This window comes from Aptenodytes patagonicus, chromosome 1 (assembly GCF_965638725.1).
Source record: "Aptenodytes patagonicus chromosome 1, bAptPat1.pri.cur, whole genome shotgun sequence".
Taxonomy (NCBI): Eukaryota; Metazoa; Chordata; class Aves; order Sphenisciformes; family Spheniscidae; genus Aptenodytes; species Aptenodytes patagonicus.
The window spans coordinates 210,571,225-210,589,690 of record NC_134949.1 but is presented as its reverse complement, the minus strand read 5'-3'; the positions used below and the strand labels follow the sequence as shown (position 1 = coordinate 210,589,690).

At 42.4% G+C, this 18,466-nt stretch overlaps 1 protein-coding gene across 6 annotated transcripts in view; it reads left to right on the top strand.

Annotated features, from left to right (window-relative positions):
- Positions 1-18,466, top strand: part of GRIA4 (glutamate ionotropic receptor AMPA type subunit 4) — a 258,437-nt gene that overhangs the window by 155,903 nt on the left and 84,068 nt on the right. The window lies entirely within an intron of this gene.

The window sequence follows — 18,466 nt, the reverse complement described above, 5'->3', positions numbered from 1 at the left end:
ACCCAGGATGTGCATTTTTCATCATATGATCTTCCTTTCAGGTTTTTATGTTGCTGTGGTGAGGTTGATGTTTTGGGCAAGGGCCAAACCTGTACACCTTTTAAGGGTGAAGTATAGAGAGATGGAGTTTCATTTTCAGATTTCCATTCTAGAAAGGGAGAGTAGGGCCAGCATTAAATTCAGGAGATACATTCAGCCTGCACACAAGTGTTTATATCCAATTTACTAGGATTGCCCACTACTGTCTTAGCCTCAGAAAATGTTTCAGATCTTACCTCTCAAGGCTATGACAAGACATACAAGACTGTGATGGTTTTCTTAATAACGCTATGCGTCTCTTCTTTGGTCATGCTCACCCACACAAGACCTTACAGTCTCCAGTAGCAACTGGAGATATTTGGGGGTGACTGGAAATGTTTTGATTGGTTTCTGTATTAGTGCCAATTGACATGGCTCAAACTAGATTTGAAGGGGGAAAGGGAGAAAACCAGGCTTGCTATGAGATAAGCCTGGGGGCACCACGCCAATGTTTGAGGGATGGTGTGCTAGCGAGGTCCTTCGGTCTGCCGTTTCAGTGGAGGTAGGGGATGGAGAGCCATGAGACAGCAAAGATGCAAGGGTTATGGATGTGTTAGAAACCACGGAAGCGCCTAAAAATGGTCATGTAGGAATTAGGGCTTCTCCCCAAAAAAAGGTGGCAGCATCAGTAGCCTCAAGTGCATCTACACCAGTGCACGCAGCACGGGCAACAAGCAGGAGGAGCAGGACACCATTGTGCAGCAGGAAAAACAGCTGCCATCACAGAAGCATCGTGGGATGACTCGCACAACTGGAATGCTGCAATGGATGGCTATAAACTCTTCAGAAGGGATAGGCAAGGGAGGAGAGGCGGTGTAATAGCCCTGTGTGTTAGGGAGTGCTTTGACTATCTAGAGCTTGATGATGGTGACAATGGGGTTGAGTGTTTATGGGTAAGAATCAGGGGGAAGGCCAAGAAGGCAGATATCATGGTGGGAGTCTGTTATAGACCATCCAACCAGGACGAAGAGGCAGAAGAAATATTCTATAAGCAGCTGGGAGAAGTCTCACAATCGCTAGCCCTTGTTCTCGTGGGGGACTTCAACTTACCAGATGACTGCTGGAAATGCAATACAGCAGAGAGGAAACAGTCCAGGAGGTTCCTGGAGTGTGTGGAAGACAACTTCCTGACCCAGCTGGTGAGTGAGCCAACTAGGGAAGGTGCCCCGCTGGACCTGTTGTTTGTGAACAGAGAAGGACTTGTGGGTGATGTGACGGTTGGAGGATGTCTTGGGCATAGCGATCACAAAGTGATAGAGTTTTCGATTCTCAGAGAAGTAAGGAGGGGGGTCAGCAGAACTGCGACCTTGGACTTCCGGAGGGCAGACTTTGGCCTGTGTAGGGGCCTGGTTGACAGAGTCCCTTGGGAGGCAGTCCTGAAGGGCAAAGGAGTCCAGGAAGGCTGGACATTCTTTAAGAAGGAAATCGTAAAGGCGCAGGAGCAGGAGCAGGAGCAGGCCATCCCCATGTGCCGAAAGATGAGCCGGCGGGGAAGACGACCGGCCTGGCCGAACAGAGAGCTTTGGCTGGAACTCAGGAAAAAAAGGAGAGTTTATGACCTTTGGAAGAAGGGGCAGGCCACTCAGGAGGACTCCAAGGATGTCGTGAGGTTATGCAGGGAGAAAATTAGAAAGGCCAAAGCCCAACTAGAACTTAATCTGTCTACTGCCGTAAAAGACAGTAAAAAATGTTTCTAGAAATACATTAGCAACAAAAGGAGGGCTAAGGAGACTCTCCATCCTCTGTTGGATGCGGGGGGGAACATAGTGGCAAAGGATGAGGAAAAGGCTGTGGTACTTAATGCCTTCTTTGCATTAACAGTCTTTAATAGTAAGGCCAGTTCTTCTCGGGGTACCCATCCCCCTGAGCTGGAAGACAGGGACAGGGAGCAGAATGAAGCCCCCATCATCCAAGGGGAAATGGTTAGCGACCTGCTACACCGCTTAGACACACACAAGTCTGTGGGGCTGGATGGGATCCACCCAAGGGTAGTGAGGGAGCTGGCAGAAGTGCTCACCAAGCCACTTTCCATCATCTATCAGCAGTCCTGGCTGCTGATAGGGAGGTCCCAGTTGACTGGAAGTTAGCAAATGTGACGCCCATCTACAAGAAGGACCAGAAGGAGGATCCGGGGAAGTACAGTCCTGTCAGTCTGACCTCGATGCCAGGGAAGGTTATGGAGCAGATCATCTTGAGTGCCATCACACGGCACGTACGGGACAACCAGGTGATCAGGCCCAGCCAGCACAGGTTCATGAGAGGCAGGTCCTGCTTGACTAACCTGATCTCCTTCTATGACCAGGTGACCTGCTTAGTGGATGAGGGAAAGGGTGTGGATGTGGTCTACCTAGACTTTAGTAAAGCCTTTGACACTGTCTCCCACAGCGTTCTCCTGGAGAAACTGGCTGTCATGGCTTGGACGGGCGTGCTCTTCGCTGGGTCAAAAACTGTCTGGATGGCCTGGCCCAAAGAGTTGTGGTGAATGGAGTTAAATCCAGTTGGTGGCTGATCACAAGCGGTGTTCCCCAGGGCTCAGCATTGGGGCCAGCTCTGTTTAATATCTTTATCAATGATGTGGATGAGGGGATTGAGTGTACCCTCAGTAAGTTTGCAGACGACACCAAGCTGGACGGGATTGTTGATCTGCTTGAGGGTAGGAAGGCTCTGCAGAGGGACCTGGACAGGCTGGATCGATGGGTCAAGGCCAACTGCATGAGATTCAACAAGGCCAAGTGCCGGGTCCTGCACTTGGGTCACAACAACCCCATGCAGCACTACAGGTTTGGGGAAGAGTGGCTGGAAAGCTGCCTGTCGGAAAAGGACCTGGGGGTGTTGGTCAACAGCCGGCTGAATATGAGCCAGCAGTGTGCCCAGGTGGCCAAGAAGGGCAACATCATCCTGGCTTGTGTCAGAAATAGTGTGGCCAGCAGGAGTAGGGAAGTGATCGTCCCTTTGCACTCGGCAGCGGTGAGGCCACACCTCGACTACTGTGTTCAGTTTTGGACCCCTCGCTACAAGAAAGACATTGAGGTGCTGGAGCGTGTCCAGAGAAGGGCAACGAAGCTGGTGGAGGGTCTGGAGAGCAAGTCCTGTGAGGAGCGGCTGAGGGAACTGGGACTGTTTAGCCTGGAGAAAAGGAGGCTGAGGAGAGATCTCATCACTCTCTACAACTACCTGAAAGGAGGTTGTAGCGAGGTGGGTGTCAGTCTCTTCTCCCAAGAAACTAGCGATAGGACGAGAGGAAATGGCCTCAAGTTGCGCCAGGGGAGGTTTAGATTGGATGTAAGGAAATATTTCTTCACCGAAAGGGTTGTCAAGCATTGGACCAGGCTGCCCAGGGAAGTGGTTGAGTCCCCATCCCTGGAGGTATTTAAAAGATGTGTAGACGTGGTGCTTAGGGACATGGTTTAGTGGTGGACTTGGTAGTGTTAGGTTAACGGTTGGACTTAATGATCTTAGAGGTCTTTTCCAACCTAAACGATTCTATGATTCTATCAATTATATGCAATTTTACAGCTGTAGCCTGCCCTCCTGGGGACGCTTAAGGACCAGCAAAGGAGCTGGGTGTGGTGTCTCCTCCCTTCCACACTGCTTCCACAGAAAATGCCCTAAGTATTAGTTGTGGCCCACTGACCTTTTTGGAATAATGTTTCAGCCCTCGGGTTGAAAAGGCTGGACATCACTGCATTAAGCAGACTGGAAAATTCAAATCTCTGTTGTATCTCTTGAGGAAAATAAGACAGTTGAGGTAATTTATAGTGTTTAAGATGCTCTGTTATGAAATAATATCTCGTCAGTCACATTGAAAATGGCAGTGGAAGCAGAAGCCAAGACATACAAAAAAGTATTAGTGGACAGCAGTCTTTTTCACAGTAGTTTTTGAGCAGTAAGAGTAGAGAGAGTTGTTCCAGGCAGCAGTTTGTAAGAAAATTCAAGATAAATTAAGTATCATATACTTAGATAGATTATCATCTCCTGTAGCGTTTTCAGAAATAGATTTTCATTTCCAAGTACAGCAGTGGGAACTTCAAAGAAATTGGTGAAAGTGGGATTTTTCTGGTTTTACACTAGTACAACTGAAATCAGACCCTATTTACTATTTTATTTTCAACTTAAGTTACAGTCTAAAATGCCAAACCAAATGTTCTAGGACTTAGAAAGTATTTTATATCTATTGAGCAGTTACTGGGTTCTCGCTTCTCATTCCTCTCAGATACAGAAAGTCCCTCTGTTGTATTTTTATTTTTCACCTCCGTAAGTTTTTGCAGCCAATTCCCACATCCTCTACAGCTTTTTTGGATATTCTTTTATAAACTACTTAGGCACTGAAGCAAAGATTCCAATAAAAGTTTCCCACCTCTCTGATAAATATTCATTGACACCGTTGACAGCCGGCTGAACATGAGCCAGCAGTGTGCCCAGGCGGCCAAGAAGGCCAATGGCATCCTGGCCTGTATCAGAAATAGTGTGGCCAGCAGGAGTAGGGAAGTGTTCGTGCCCCTGTGCTCGGCACTGGTGAGGCTGCACCTCGACTACTGTGTTCAGTTTTGGGCCCCTCACTACAAGAAGGACGTTGAGGTGCTGGAGCGTGTCCAGAGAAGGGCAACGAAGCTGGTGAAGGGTCTAGAGCACAAGTCTTATGAGGAGCGGCTGAGGGAACTGGGGTTGTTTAGCCTGGAGAAAAGGAGGCTGAGGGGAGACCTCATCGCTCTCTACAACTACCTGAAAGGAGGTTGTAGCGAGGTGGATGTCCGTCTCTTTTCCCAAGTAGCAAGCAAAAGGACACGAGGAAACGTCCTCAAGTTGTGCCAGGGGAGGTTTAGATTGGACATGAGGAAAAATTTCTTTACTGAAAGAGTGGTGAAACCTTGGAACAGGCTGCCCAGGGAAGTGGTTGAGTCCCCATCCCTGGAAGTATTTAAAAGACGTGTAGATGAGGCACTTAGGGACATGGTTCAGTGGGCATGGTGGTGTTGGGTTGACAGTTGATCTTAGAGGTCTTTTCCAACTTCAATGATTCTATGATTCTATGATTCTAAGAAAGACACTGAGGTGCTGGAGCGTGTCCAGAGAAGGGCAACAAAGCTGATGAGGGGTCTGGAGAACAAGTCGTATAAGGAGCAGCTGAGGGAACTGGGGTTGTTTAGCCTGGAGAAAAGGAGGCTCAGGGGGGACTTTATCGCTCTCTACAGCTACCTGAAAGGAGGTTGTAGCGAGGTGGGGGCTGGTCTCTTCCTCCAAGTAACAAGTGATAGGACAAGAGGAAATGGCCTCAAGTTGTGCCAGGGGAGGTTTAGATTGGATATTAGGAAATATTTCTTCACCGAAAGCATTGTCAAGCATTGGACCAGGCTGCCCAGGGAAGTGGTTGAGTCACCATCCCTGGAGGTATTTAAAAGATGTGTAGACGTGGTGCTTAGGGACATGGTTTAGTGGTGGACTTGGTAGTGTTAGGTTAACAGTTGGACTCGATGATCTTAAAGGTCCTTTCCAACCTAAATGGTTTTGTGATTCTATGATTCAAAGCCCTGTTGAAGCACAACACTGGAGCAAGACATCAACTTCTGCAGGGTCACAGAATTGTTGGTTGCTTCGATTCATCAGTAAGATAGACAGTGTCTTCAGCCTGAGTCAGTAGTTCTCCACCTACCTTTGAGAATCTGCTGTAACTTAAGCATACCAAGGTAATTTTAGCTCTTTTTTAGACTTTATTTTCAGGACGGTGAAAGAACACCCTACCTCCTTAATATCTTACAACAGCCATAACCAGGAAAACCTTTTTGTTACATGTGAGTGAAACTCCTCCTTTACCCTCCTTTGGCAGACCTTATCATCCTGCAATCCCAGGCTCTGAAAGACAGACCAGAAACATTAAGCCTTTTGCCATAAGTGTTTTCTTTACTTGCCCACTTTAAGTGGTGGACATGATTTGCCTTTGATCAGGGCAAGCAGGGCCTGACCCATTTTAATTTACCAGTGTAGACCTGGTGTATGGCTGGGAGTGGTGTGGCTCTGAGCATGGACTTCTCCCTCACTGTGGCCTCTCAGGGCAGCCTTGGCACTGCTGGTGTTTTGGGCTCCTCCACAGTCCTTGACATAAGGGGATGCAATGCTTGGCATGACCACTGTTGCTCACCCCCAGAAATAGCCCCAAAACAGTGTGTTTCAGTGCTGCACAGGAGCAGCAAAAGCAGTAAAATGAAGATGGAAGGTATCCCTGCCCATGGCAGGAGGGTTGGAACTAGATGATCTTTAAGGTCCTTTCCAGCTCAAACCATTCTATGATTCTATGAAGATCTATTTCATGTCAGCTTTCCCCAGAACTTCCAGAAAGTGTGTTTCATTTTGGAGAAAGCACATCTACTCTTAGCAGTTATGGAGGACTCTTTATGCTTAATAGAATGTTTTCTAGAACCTCATAAGTGATCTCACTAAATCTGATGAAGTGTGTCCCCAGTTTACTTACCTGGCCCTTTGTTTCATCTGTTCATACACAGCCATAATAAAAATATGCCACATGTTTTTAATTAAAAAAATAAACTATGATAGTCTTTATTTGTATTGCATAAATGACTAGAAACAGAGTCAAAGCCCCATTTTCCTACACGCATGAAATCAGAGATTCTTTTTACCATTACCTTTCCAGCTTACCGGGACAAGATAGAAAAAAGGAGCTAAAACAAAGACACTGAAAGATAAAATGACATCTCCACAGTTTTATATGACAGATATAGCTTATATAGCAGAATGCATTTCTAGTGATTCATATTCTTCTGTCAAGGACCGTTATGTCCTTGTTTATCAACAACCCTTTTTTCTGTGAACCACAACACTTTCAGCAGGTGGTCTTTTAAAAGCACAAAAATATTCTGTTTGAATCAAAGGATGAAAGTCGGTGAGAGAGACAGAAAATTCTCTGCTTGTGTGTCTCTTCTTTCCAAGTTGTGTTTCTAAAGTGCTTACCTGAATTTAATACAAAGAACTTTCTGCTTAAGATGCAATGAATACTTGAAACACATTGTAACATTGTGATTTCCATTTCCTACCAACTAATCCACTAATACTGGCAGCAAGCAGTACAGCATCTGAACAGTCCAGGCCAAAGTAGTAATTTACTGCATATGGCACAGCAAGAATCGGGCCCATGTGTTTCTCTCACTTTTCACTAGCAATTTTTCTTCTTTTCTTACTCCTTCTTTTCATTTTATTTTTCTTCCTGCATTCTAAAATAGTGTATCTATTTGCATTTCTGGCTTATTCACCTAAAAGCAGAAGTCAAGTCAGCCTAAGGATAAAGGGTGTAACTACCAAAATTAGAAAATCATTACTTTAATCTTATATATTTACTGAATTTCTATCTGAAATACAGGACTCATGTTTCAAAATAAATATGCCTACAAAAGAAATGTGTTTTTATTTATTACTGAGAAAGCCCAAACAAAGTTAATACCAGATACCTATTTAAGGTGAACTTATGAAACCCCAAGTCAGGCTTCCTAGTTTAACAAAATTATTATTTTTTATTTTTATTTTTCTTCTCATTTTATTCTTATTAGTATGTATTCATTGCTTAATTTGTATCAGTACAATCTGAAGCAATCCAGAAGTTACATATAGCAGAACAAAGCAGTGTTTAGAATTACTGGACTGATACCCCCTTGGGTTTTGTGGGCTTTGTTTTTCTCTTAGACCACCACTACCACCAGCACCATAAAAATCTTATTCCCAAAAATGTACTGAGCAAGCAAGAAATAGCACTTACTATGGATAATCAAGAAATATGTGCAAGTTGACTGACCAGGTAGTACCCATGTGCTGACTAGTAGCTGTCAGACAGGAGGTGTAGTGTCTGGGTGTGCCACCGAGTTCCCTTTGGTGGCAAAAACATACGGGTGTCTGTTCTTCACCCAGCAGCCAGAATTAATAAAGACTGCACAGACTTAATGTCTCAGATGTCTTAGATGTCCTAGATGTCTTAGACGATGTCTTAGAGGCATTGTCTTCCTTTCAATATAGCTGAAATTGCCGAACATGTTAAAAAATATTTTACTGGAAAATTGATAGACAGACCAACAGACAGCTTGGACTAAAAATATATAGCAAAACACACACATTTAAGAAAATGTCATATCACTCTCTTCTAAGTTTTACTTGCATTTAGTTAGTCGGAATAATTTACATTCAGTAAATACATGTCAGATTTCTTTTGTTATTTCTTCGTTTGCTAACTTTCAAGCAAGAGTGAAGTGTAATAAAATGATGAAATTGTGGTCAGATTTGAAGAATAACACAGAAAATCATTTTGAAGATTTCAGTGAAAACATACGTTATTTGTTCAACCATTATATTTGTTCTTTTTACTTTTTCAGACACTAATAACACTTATTACTAGAGAAGCAGACTGTCATTTGCTCAGCCATAGCTGATCTCACAGCTATTACTTACAGTTTGTTCAATGCTCAGAAATGTGTTCAGATATACAATGAAGTCAATGCACAAATAGATTTTACAATTAAGCTGAAAAGTGATAAGAATCGTTTAAATCGTGATGGATAGTTTTGTTAACTGTAAATACTTTAGCCCTTTTCTTTTGGCCTTTCATTGTTTTTTATTTTTGCTGTTAATCTATATCAAAAGAACATTTAAAATTATATAAGGAAGCTTTCAAAAGCATGAAATGCTAAAGTTGGAAGTTAACAGTTATGGTCCTTAATTTCTTTTTCTGCCAGATTTCTCATTGTCAGTTCATACTAAACACTGCAGAGCAAATAAGGTACCAGAAAAAAGACTGGAGACTTAGAGCTCTGAGATTTGGTTTTAGGCAGATTTTGGACCTGGTTTTGAAATTCAGACTGTGAAGTACTGACATGAGCAGCTCTATTCAGCAAACAGAATAACAGAATAATTGCAGTTGGAAGTGATCTCTGAGGGTCATCTGGATGCTCCCGCTGCTCAAGGGGGCAAGCTTAGATCAGGTTACTCATCCAGTCAAATTTTGAACACTTCCAAGGATGGAGATCCCACAACCCCTTTATGCTCTGTTTCAGTACGCAAGTACCTCATAGTAAAAAAAAAAATTCCTCATATCTAGCTGGAATTTCTTGTGTTGCAACCTGTGTCCTTTGCCTTTTGTCCTATTGTTGTGCACCTCCAGGAATAGTCAGATAGCCACCATCCCATCGGGTATTTATATGTATTACTAAGATCTGCCTGAGCCTTTTCTTCTCCAGGCTGAACAGTCCCAGCTCTCTCAGCTTCTCCTCGTATGACAGAATCTTCAAGCCCTCAGTCACCTTTGTGGCCCTTCTCTGGACCCACTCCAGTATGCCCATGTCTCTCTTGTACTGGGCAGCCCAGCACTGGACACAGCACCCCACATGTGCCTCACCAGTGCTGAGCAGAGGGGAAGGATCACCTCCCTCGAGCTGCTGGCAGTGCAGCCCAAGAGGCCGCTGGCTTTCTTTGCCATGAGGGTACATGACTGGCTCATGGTAAACTTGTCCACCAGAACCCCCAGGACCTTTCCTCTAAAGCTTGTTCCTATCCAGTGTGTACCCAGCCTGTGCTGCTGTGTTTGTTGAGTCAGGCTGAAAGTCAGGCCCAAAAATAAGGCACAGATCTACACAGATGAGCTCATTTGTTTCTCATTACTCTGTTTGCACACCTATAGGCAGCTCTTGAGATAAAAATACCTTATGAGTGGGTGAACTGCGTATCATCTTGTATTGATTCTTGCAAACCCGTAATGTGTTTGCATCAGAAATAGCTAGAAGGAATACCAGGGTGATCAGATCAACCTCTGTGCTACTTTAAGTGACCACATCTAAAAAAGTCCTTCACTAAACCAGGCAACATGCTTCTCCAGTATTTTGGTTCCTCATTCTCTGCTACTAAATACTCTGCTACTTCTTCCTAATTTCGGATAGTCCTCTTGGGCAGATTCTTACTAGGAATTGAGTTTATCTGTGTCTCCATAATGACCTTCATGCAAAGCTTGGCAAAGCAAACTGAAAAACACAAGCTAACTGTAATTGCATTTGCCTAGGACCTTTATGTTTACTTCTTTCTGAAAGAGCATATTGCTACTCCTAATTTCTGTTTTCTCAGGCTTTTTCATATGCAGTAACATTTGCAGTGTTTGTTTTTATATTTGTACACACAGATACATGCATAAACACATGCACATGGACGTACACAGGACTCTGTTCAACAAAAAAATGTTTCTCCTTTCTGCAAGAATGGCAATGGGTTTCCTTGCTTTTTCCATCTGTAGCAGCTCCATCCTCTCCCACCCGTCTCCATCCAACAAAGTTCAAACCTCAGCACTCTATGTGTTAGATGTCTTCCAAGGTGTCCACTGTGAGCAGTATTTTCTTCTGAATTTTTCATAGTGAATCCGTTTTGCTCTCAGAGATCATCAGTCTGGCTCCTGGTCTACCAGACAGGCTGATTCTAGTCTTTTTTTCCTGTTCCCTGCCCTCCCCTGCCCATAAGAACTAAACGGGATGTTTCCCAGTAGACAGGCACCACTTTTCTCAGCTCTGTCAGTGCTCTGTATCAGCAAGATCAAGCCTCGCTGCTCATCCAGGGCTGTATTTGCCTTTAAACACAGAGGTGAAAACTGCTATGCAGCATCTGGCACATATTTAATGCTTCAATGTACACAGCTGAATTGATACATAATAATAAAAAGAATGTACATTGTGCTTTGTAATATTAAAAATTAAACATGGATGTAAAGTTGTCACATAGCAAAGTATTAGTATCATTAATATTATCTTGTAAAAATTACAAGCCAATAAACTCTAATCAATGATAGCTAACAATACTTACGAACAACCATGATAGTGAAGTAGCTGCACAGTGTCTTGGACACTGTTCATAGCTGTCTAACTAACTCAGTTTTTCAATGTGTTGTTAGACATCGCTGATCCTCAGCTTCCCCAGCCTTAAAGAGCCTTGAGATATGTAGCTGTTCGCACTGAAAACCAAATCTCTCTGATGGGTAAAATGGAGCAGGCTGTCACAGCAAGATTGGTTATTATTATACCATCAAAATGAAAGAAAATAAATGTGTGAGCAGAGAAAAGTACCAAAGCTGACATATTCCACTCCTTCTTGGTCTGCTCTTAATATTTTGCCATCGGAGTGCTAAACCTGAAAAAGTAATGTTTGACTGCTGAATTTCTTTACATTGATCAAGTTGTACATTTTGCTGTTTTTAAAATTTTTTTTTTTTTCATCTTAATTTCCAGTGTGTCTACTAACTGAAGCTAGCAACTGGCATTTTTGCAAATGATATTTAGATCACTTGCATAATTAATTTAAGATAATAATAATAATAAATTAAAACATAATATTTTAATAAATTACAACATAGTACTTACAGGAAGGCAGAAATGAACCAGACACATGAATTAAACAACGTATTAGCTCAATCATTCCTCCACAATTTCTTCTGCTTTCCTGTTTTTCATGAACGCAGCAGCGCATTGGCACAGAGGATCACTAGCACAACACAGATAAATATTTGTCAAGAGATGACATTGCTTTTACATGTAGTTTAGTTGCATAATGAGGATTTCTTTATCCCTTGAGTCAGAAATGGCATGGACTTCCCTTGTCGCTCACTGTCTCTAGTTTTTCTCTACATCTTTTTGATTTGCATGAACAAAATGCAGGTTTAGTTCTGCTCACGCAGAACTGCAGGAGCAAATCATTAGCCAAATAAGTTGGTATGTGCACGGCACACAGTAATTTGGGCTGGTAGCAGCATTGTTGGACTTACACTACTTCAGGGACATAGTAGCAGCTCTCTGTGTATCTCTTCTTAGTCCAGTTCTCCCACTCCCAGGGGGGGTGGGAGATTCATGAAGTGCCTTTTCCTCATCATTCCTTTCTCTCCATGCTTCTTTTCCCTAGATGTCTACGGAGTTGCTTCTAAGCAACACTGATAGCTCTTCTCCTTGAGGGAGGCAGCTGCCAGCACTGCCGCCAGCATCTTCCTCACCCAGCAGAGCCAAGAGGGGCTCTCTTCATAGGCTTATTTTCTGTGAAGCAGCTGGGATTTTGCACACAATAATAGTCCCACACTGCACAGTAATAAAAACACATTTTGTCACTGCACCACACAACTGATGAGGTTTGGACCCGAGAAATAGGTTATTTCAGTTACTGAAAGAACAAGTAGGCGGTAGAAGACAAAGGATGAATACAAATGGTTCGGGGGATTTGTAAAGTGACCTTCTTCTTACACCCTTCTTCTCTTTCCTTTTTCCCTACAAGTCTGCATATCCCATTTAGCTCTGAGTGAGCCATTCACAGGAGTAGGCTTTGAATGCAAACAACTTTAGCAGCAGAAGAAAGCAACCAGCCATGCTCAGGGCACTGGTTTAATGGCCTTTGAGCCACGTCTCCAGGTTTTCTTCCCCAGCAGCTGCCCACGCTGCGCAGGGCTCTGCCCTGCCAGCTGGTTGTGGGCACGGCAGCTGTGTGGGAAGCATCCTTCCCCTCTACTTGGCCGTGCGTGGGGCAGGTGTGTGCACTGCTGTGCCGGCTCAGCACCTGCCTTCACAACAGAGAAAGAAACGCCGATTTGTAAGGAGCCACTTCTACTTTGTTTGTTGCCTTCTTTAACATCCTCTCTGGTGGCTGTATGCTGTTAACAGTCTACCCTTTCCCCAACAACAGTGCCCTTTCGCAAGCACTAGCTGTTAAAATTAAGCTTGTTTTTCAATTGCTTTTTTACAGCTTTGTAAAAGATTTATCCTTGCTTCAGACATTGTATAAAATCCCATTTCAGTTGTGGTTTATATCATCGCCATGTCTGCCACAATATTTCAGGTCGGGTCTCAATCTTCCGTCTTTAACAAGTCTCCACACTTTTTATATTGTGTTAGACAGACTTCATTTTATTGCAGGTGTTCTTTTTCTTAAGGCAGCAGATTGTAACACAATACCAAAGAGGAAAACCTTTGTTAAAGTCCCATTGGTAATGCACAGCTATCACCCTTTGAAGAGATTTAACTGAAAATAAGTCCTTTTCACTCCAGCTGTACTGACCTCCATCTTCTGGAGATCATAACGAGGGACATTTCTTGCTACAGAAGTTAAGCATTCTTTTAAAATGAGTTATATGCAATATCCATTTCATAGTACTAGAGAACAGAGGATGACTTGGGGCCTGATTCTCTGTTCAGATGCTGATGTAAGTCTGGAAATGGTTTTATCAAAGTCAGTGAACTTGCCACTCCTGGGGAAAAAAAAAAAAAGAAAAGAATCAAAGCAGACACTGGTAGCTCTTCTTTTCGATAGTGGAATAGTTTCTCAAATTTCCTAGGCTAGGCTATTGTTCAGCTAAATGGAAAGAACAGTATTGTATGATAAAATCAGAAAGTTCAGAGTTGTGTCTAAAGCCTAAGTTGGGTTCAGATCTCACTGGCCCTGTTTTTACCACACTTTAAAGTCAGTGCTATAATTCTATTTACTTTTGATTACTACTGGAATCACTGAAATCAGAATAAGGCATTTTCTTAATTGCAGTATGGTAGATCAGCAACTAAAAATTCTCACAATGTACTGTCCTTTTTACTGTCTTATACATAAATGCATTTGGTAGTGTGAATAGAGCCTAAGGCTGATTTTTTTTTTCAAAGTTCACCTTTCAGCAGACACTCACGTCCACAATGATATTTTGGAAAGAAAAAAAGTTGCATTAGATTCTGAAACGACCTTGATAGCCTAATGGCCTTAATATTTTACTTTCTTTGATTCTATCCTGTTGCATTCACTGAAATGAAGTATTCACTAAAGTGTGACTACTGGATAATACATGGAATGGCTCTTGTTGTCTTTCCTGTTAATGGATATTTGGAAAGCCTTAATATTTCACTTTCTTTGATTCTATCCTGTTGCATTCACTGAAATGAAGTATTCACTAAAGTGTGACTACTGGATAATACATGGAATGGCTCTTGTTGTCTTTCCTGTTAATGGATATTTGGGAAGCAGTTGTATTTTCTTATTCATTCTTCTTCAGAACTGTGTTGATTATTTAATAATTTCTTCAGTTTTACAAATAAGAGTATAAAAGAGCTCCAATTCTAGGTACTAGCCACCTTGGTCATTGAATTAAAACATGCAAATCAATATACAAAAGCCAGTGCAGCATCCTGCTTTCCCCTGCTCTCATCCCTTCCCAAAGAAGTCACAAATCAGTTCACCCTTCCCAACACTTTCTTCCCAAAATCTACCTCAGCAAGCTGAGGTCACCTTAAACTCTCACTGCGACAAAAGCCAGGTGCAATATCTGTGTGTGGTGTTTAAGGAGAAGTCAAGAATGGGACTACAGAGCAAAAATAAATGTTTAGAAGGTGTTAAGTGAAGAAGTACTACGTGAGGGGGAGGAATGGATCTGATCCCACTCGCTCAGGTTGCTGGCACTAGGACAGTTTTGAATCAAAGCATCCCGAAGCAGTAAAAAGAACAGTTACACATACAGAGGGTCCTCCCTGAGCTACCATGACCCTGGCCTACCATATCAGCATTTTCATGGTATATCACTGCTTATGTGACTGGAAAAGCCCATCTTTGATGGCTTGCCCTGTCTCAGGTTTTGCAACTGGTTGGGGTGATAGCCAAGCTAGACCTCCTGCTCCCTGGGCAGAGCCACTATGGGTGCCTGTGGCAGCGTCACCCTCTCTTCAGGGCCTTCCTTTTGAAATGAAGACAGTTGTCACTGCTCAAGCTCTTGCTATACATGGATCTGCCACCTGCCCCATGGGTGCTCAGGGCCTGTCTAAGAGAATGGGGCCCACAGGCACACAGAGCATCTTAGTTCAGGAGCGTGCTCTTTTGAAGTGAATCTCCTGATTGCAGCCATTTACTGTGCTGCATTTCACATCAAGGGCAGACTCAAAATACATGAATTGGTTTTCTTTTGGATGATGCCAAACAAGAAGATGTGCCCAGAAGCAGCCCAGAAGTGCACTGGCACCCGGTGTGAGTTCAGTCTAGTGACCAGGTTAGAGATAGTCCAGAGTAAAACCCTGAAATGTGCATGCTATGGATGCCAGCTCCTTAGCACCAATGCTTTTGCTGTACAGATCCTATCCTACTGCTGCTTGCTAATGCAGATGTTAGGCAATGCAACTCTGCCCTCTCTCTGGGCTGTGACTGAGCTTGGCCCTTCGGTCTGAGTTTAGGGGTGCATGAGGAAGTACCTGCGTTTTTAAGGTGCCCCCAGACTTCTATAGAAAAGGCTTTCTAGAACACTCTCTCATCTGTCAAAATCTCAGTCTTGTTTTTCCCTTTCTGAATAGATTTGCTGGATCTTTTACCCTCCCTCTCTGCTCTGCCATAGAAGAAAAATATTCTTCCCTCACTCACCAGCACTCATCTGTTTAGTTTGTGGTTCAGGTCAATATCTACTGTTACGTGTGTGGAATGGTTGAGGTCTCATCTCTGTTAAAGCTCTAGTCTTCGCTAACCAGTTAAAGAATAGAGAAGAAAAGTGTGAGAGTGTGCATTCCAGACTGAGTAGCTGTCAGAAACTCCTTCTCTTGTTATGAAAGACTTAAGTTCATTGCCTCAATTTAGCTCAGTGCAGAAGTACAGTATAGAGAAAGGTGGTTCTTCAGGTAGCGAGAATTCATATCCTGTTTTATAGATCATAATCTGCAGCTTTGAGTATTTGAGAGAGAAAGGTAACTGTGTGTATATTTTGGATATTTGAAAGTATGAGATGCTCACAGAAAGCTGTTTCACTAAACAGGCGCTTTTTTCCTAAATCATAAGCAATTCCTGGTTTGCAAACTGTGTGTGATCAATAACCATAAACATTTTCAAATTCAAAATCAGAATTGTATCCAATCTTGGTTGGAAATACAAGCCATATAGCATCACTTCTCTTCTCTGTCTGCATGATCAACATTATCAGGGTAAAATTTGTCTCAGTTAACATTAGGGATATAAAATGTAGGTGTCTACATCAGAGCTAATCATCATCAACTCTTTTTCTAGTCAGTGTAGAAAAATATGCACTTTCAGGGCACAAGCTGTCTAATTAATTTTAGACATGTGCTTTAGGATAAGATGAATCATTTCATAGAATCATAGAATCATTGAGGTTGGAAAAGACCTCTAAGATCATCGAGTCCAACCGTCAACCCAACACCACCACCCACTAAACCATGTCCCTAAGTGCCTCATCTACTCGTCTTTTAAATACCTCCAGGGATGGGGACTGAACCACTTCCCTGGGCAGCCTGTTCCAATGTTTCACCACTCTTTCAGTAAAGAAATTTTTCCTTACATCCATTTCCTCAAAGTGCCTGCTCTTTCCACTGATGATAAAGGAAGTTAAGACAACTAGGTGATACATAAATGTGTACCTTTATCACTCATCCTAAGAGACAAGTTTTGAGAGAATACACTGTAAAATTAAAATGTTTTTTTCAAAAATATTCTGTATTGTTCACATTAAATCCAGGAATTCTGCAGTCATTTCTACATGCATTTGCTAAGAGCAAGCACAGAAGCAAATCTGGTTAATCATTTGCAGTATTTATTCATTTTGACTGTGACAACTACGGACATGTATGTTAACGTACTTCAACAGTTGCAGGTTGATTATGCGCTTGTTTTATTTGACTTGATATGTTGCAATGATCATCACAATGTGTGTTACAAAACCAAACCAGGGAACAGATCACTAAGGGTGTTAATTGCCAAAGCTACGTCAGCTTCCACGAGCTCGAAGGGAGCTGCAGTGATTTGCCCAAGCTGAGGATCTGATTATCATGTCACGTACATCTTAAATCATGTCAGACTGCTTACATTCAAACTGTGATACTGTAGTTATTTTAAAATGTGAGGTTTTAATCTATATGAGTTTCCCTATAATGGGTAGGCAAACATATTTTCATTACCATGTATTGCTGAAGGAGTACAGATGTAGAAGCATTATTGGTGTCAGGGACCACATCCCTATTGAAGCCATTGAACCAGCAGGGGTTAGAACCCTTTCTATTCAGTGCAAAAACATAGCTTGACAGCACCCACCTCACATGTGTGGAGTTGGTGATAGGGAAAAGTGTGATTTCTCCCTCCGCTGCCCCCCAGTAAAATGGTGGCAATGGTATTTAATACTGCTTTTAATGGGAGTTTGATTGAGTCCAAAATAAGAAATTCATTTATATGAAGGGTGCAATCTGGTCATGGCTTGGGGGGGTGGTATCTTTTGGGGCTTTTTTTAGCTCATGTTTTGCTTTTTAAATAAGAACATTTTAGCTACAGACTATAAATACAAAATAGAGGTTGGGAAACAAGAACAAAAGGATAACAGACAAATTGCTTATTCACTTTATTACTTTAAAATAATGAAATTAAAACAGTTCTGACAAGATGCTTATGCCACATCCCTTCAATTTTCCCTTCCACTCTGCTGTAGAAGCAAATTGACTTACTGGAACAACAGAGCTGGGAATCAAGCATTTCCAAGTTTTAATCCAGTTTTAGATCCTGGACCCTTGGGTGTCTTTGGCCAAATTATTTAGTCCTTCAGCAACTTGTCTCTCATCTCCAAAATGTGTTAATAATTATTTTTTGCTTTATTATCAACATTATTCTCATCCTAAATCCAAAACGCAGCACTATACCAGCTACTGGGAAGAAAATTAACTCTATCCCAGCCAAAACAGGACAACTGGGAAAAGGGGCTGCAAGGCTTAGTGAATGTTTGTTCTGTCTTTTGAACATGAGGTGCGATCCACGAAGGCAGGAAGTTGCCAACTCTTCAGGACAGGGCCTAGACCTGAGATTTCAAAGCAGGAAAGGAGACAGATCTGTAAGTTTCCCATTACTTATTGAGTAACCTGCACCGCATGGAAAACTTTTACCTGTGTCTTACTTATTCATTTGGAAGGAAGCTAAAAGGATTTGTGGAGATGAGTACATTTGGAGAAGAAAACTCACATATTTGGGCTGCAAACAGACTTTTTCTAAATGAGTGGTAAACTATAAAAAATAAGAGTTAAAAGGACTCTTTACTGGTAGTAAATGCAAGCTGCATGTTGCAGGTATTACTATTAGTTTCTTTAGTAAAAACAGCTTTAATCTGTAATGAAACTATTAACCATTTTCTACTGACAATATATTCTCTCCTCATTTTTGATTTTCAGCACGTCAAATAAGAAGCATTCCATCATAGGAATGGCAATAATATTGATACAAGGCATGGGTTGACATAGTTTTTGTCTAAACCCTGTTGTTGACCTTGCCATATCAGGACTGTAGCAGCTGCACATCGTGGTTGTTCCCTTTTTGCATCACTTGATGTTATATTTTGGTTAAACACTCAAGGGCAGCCTCGCTGTCCGCTCTTGCTCTC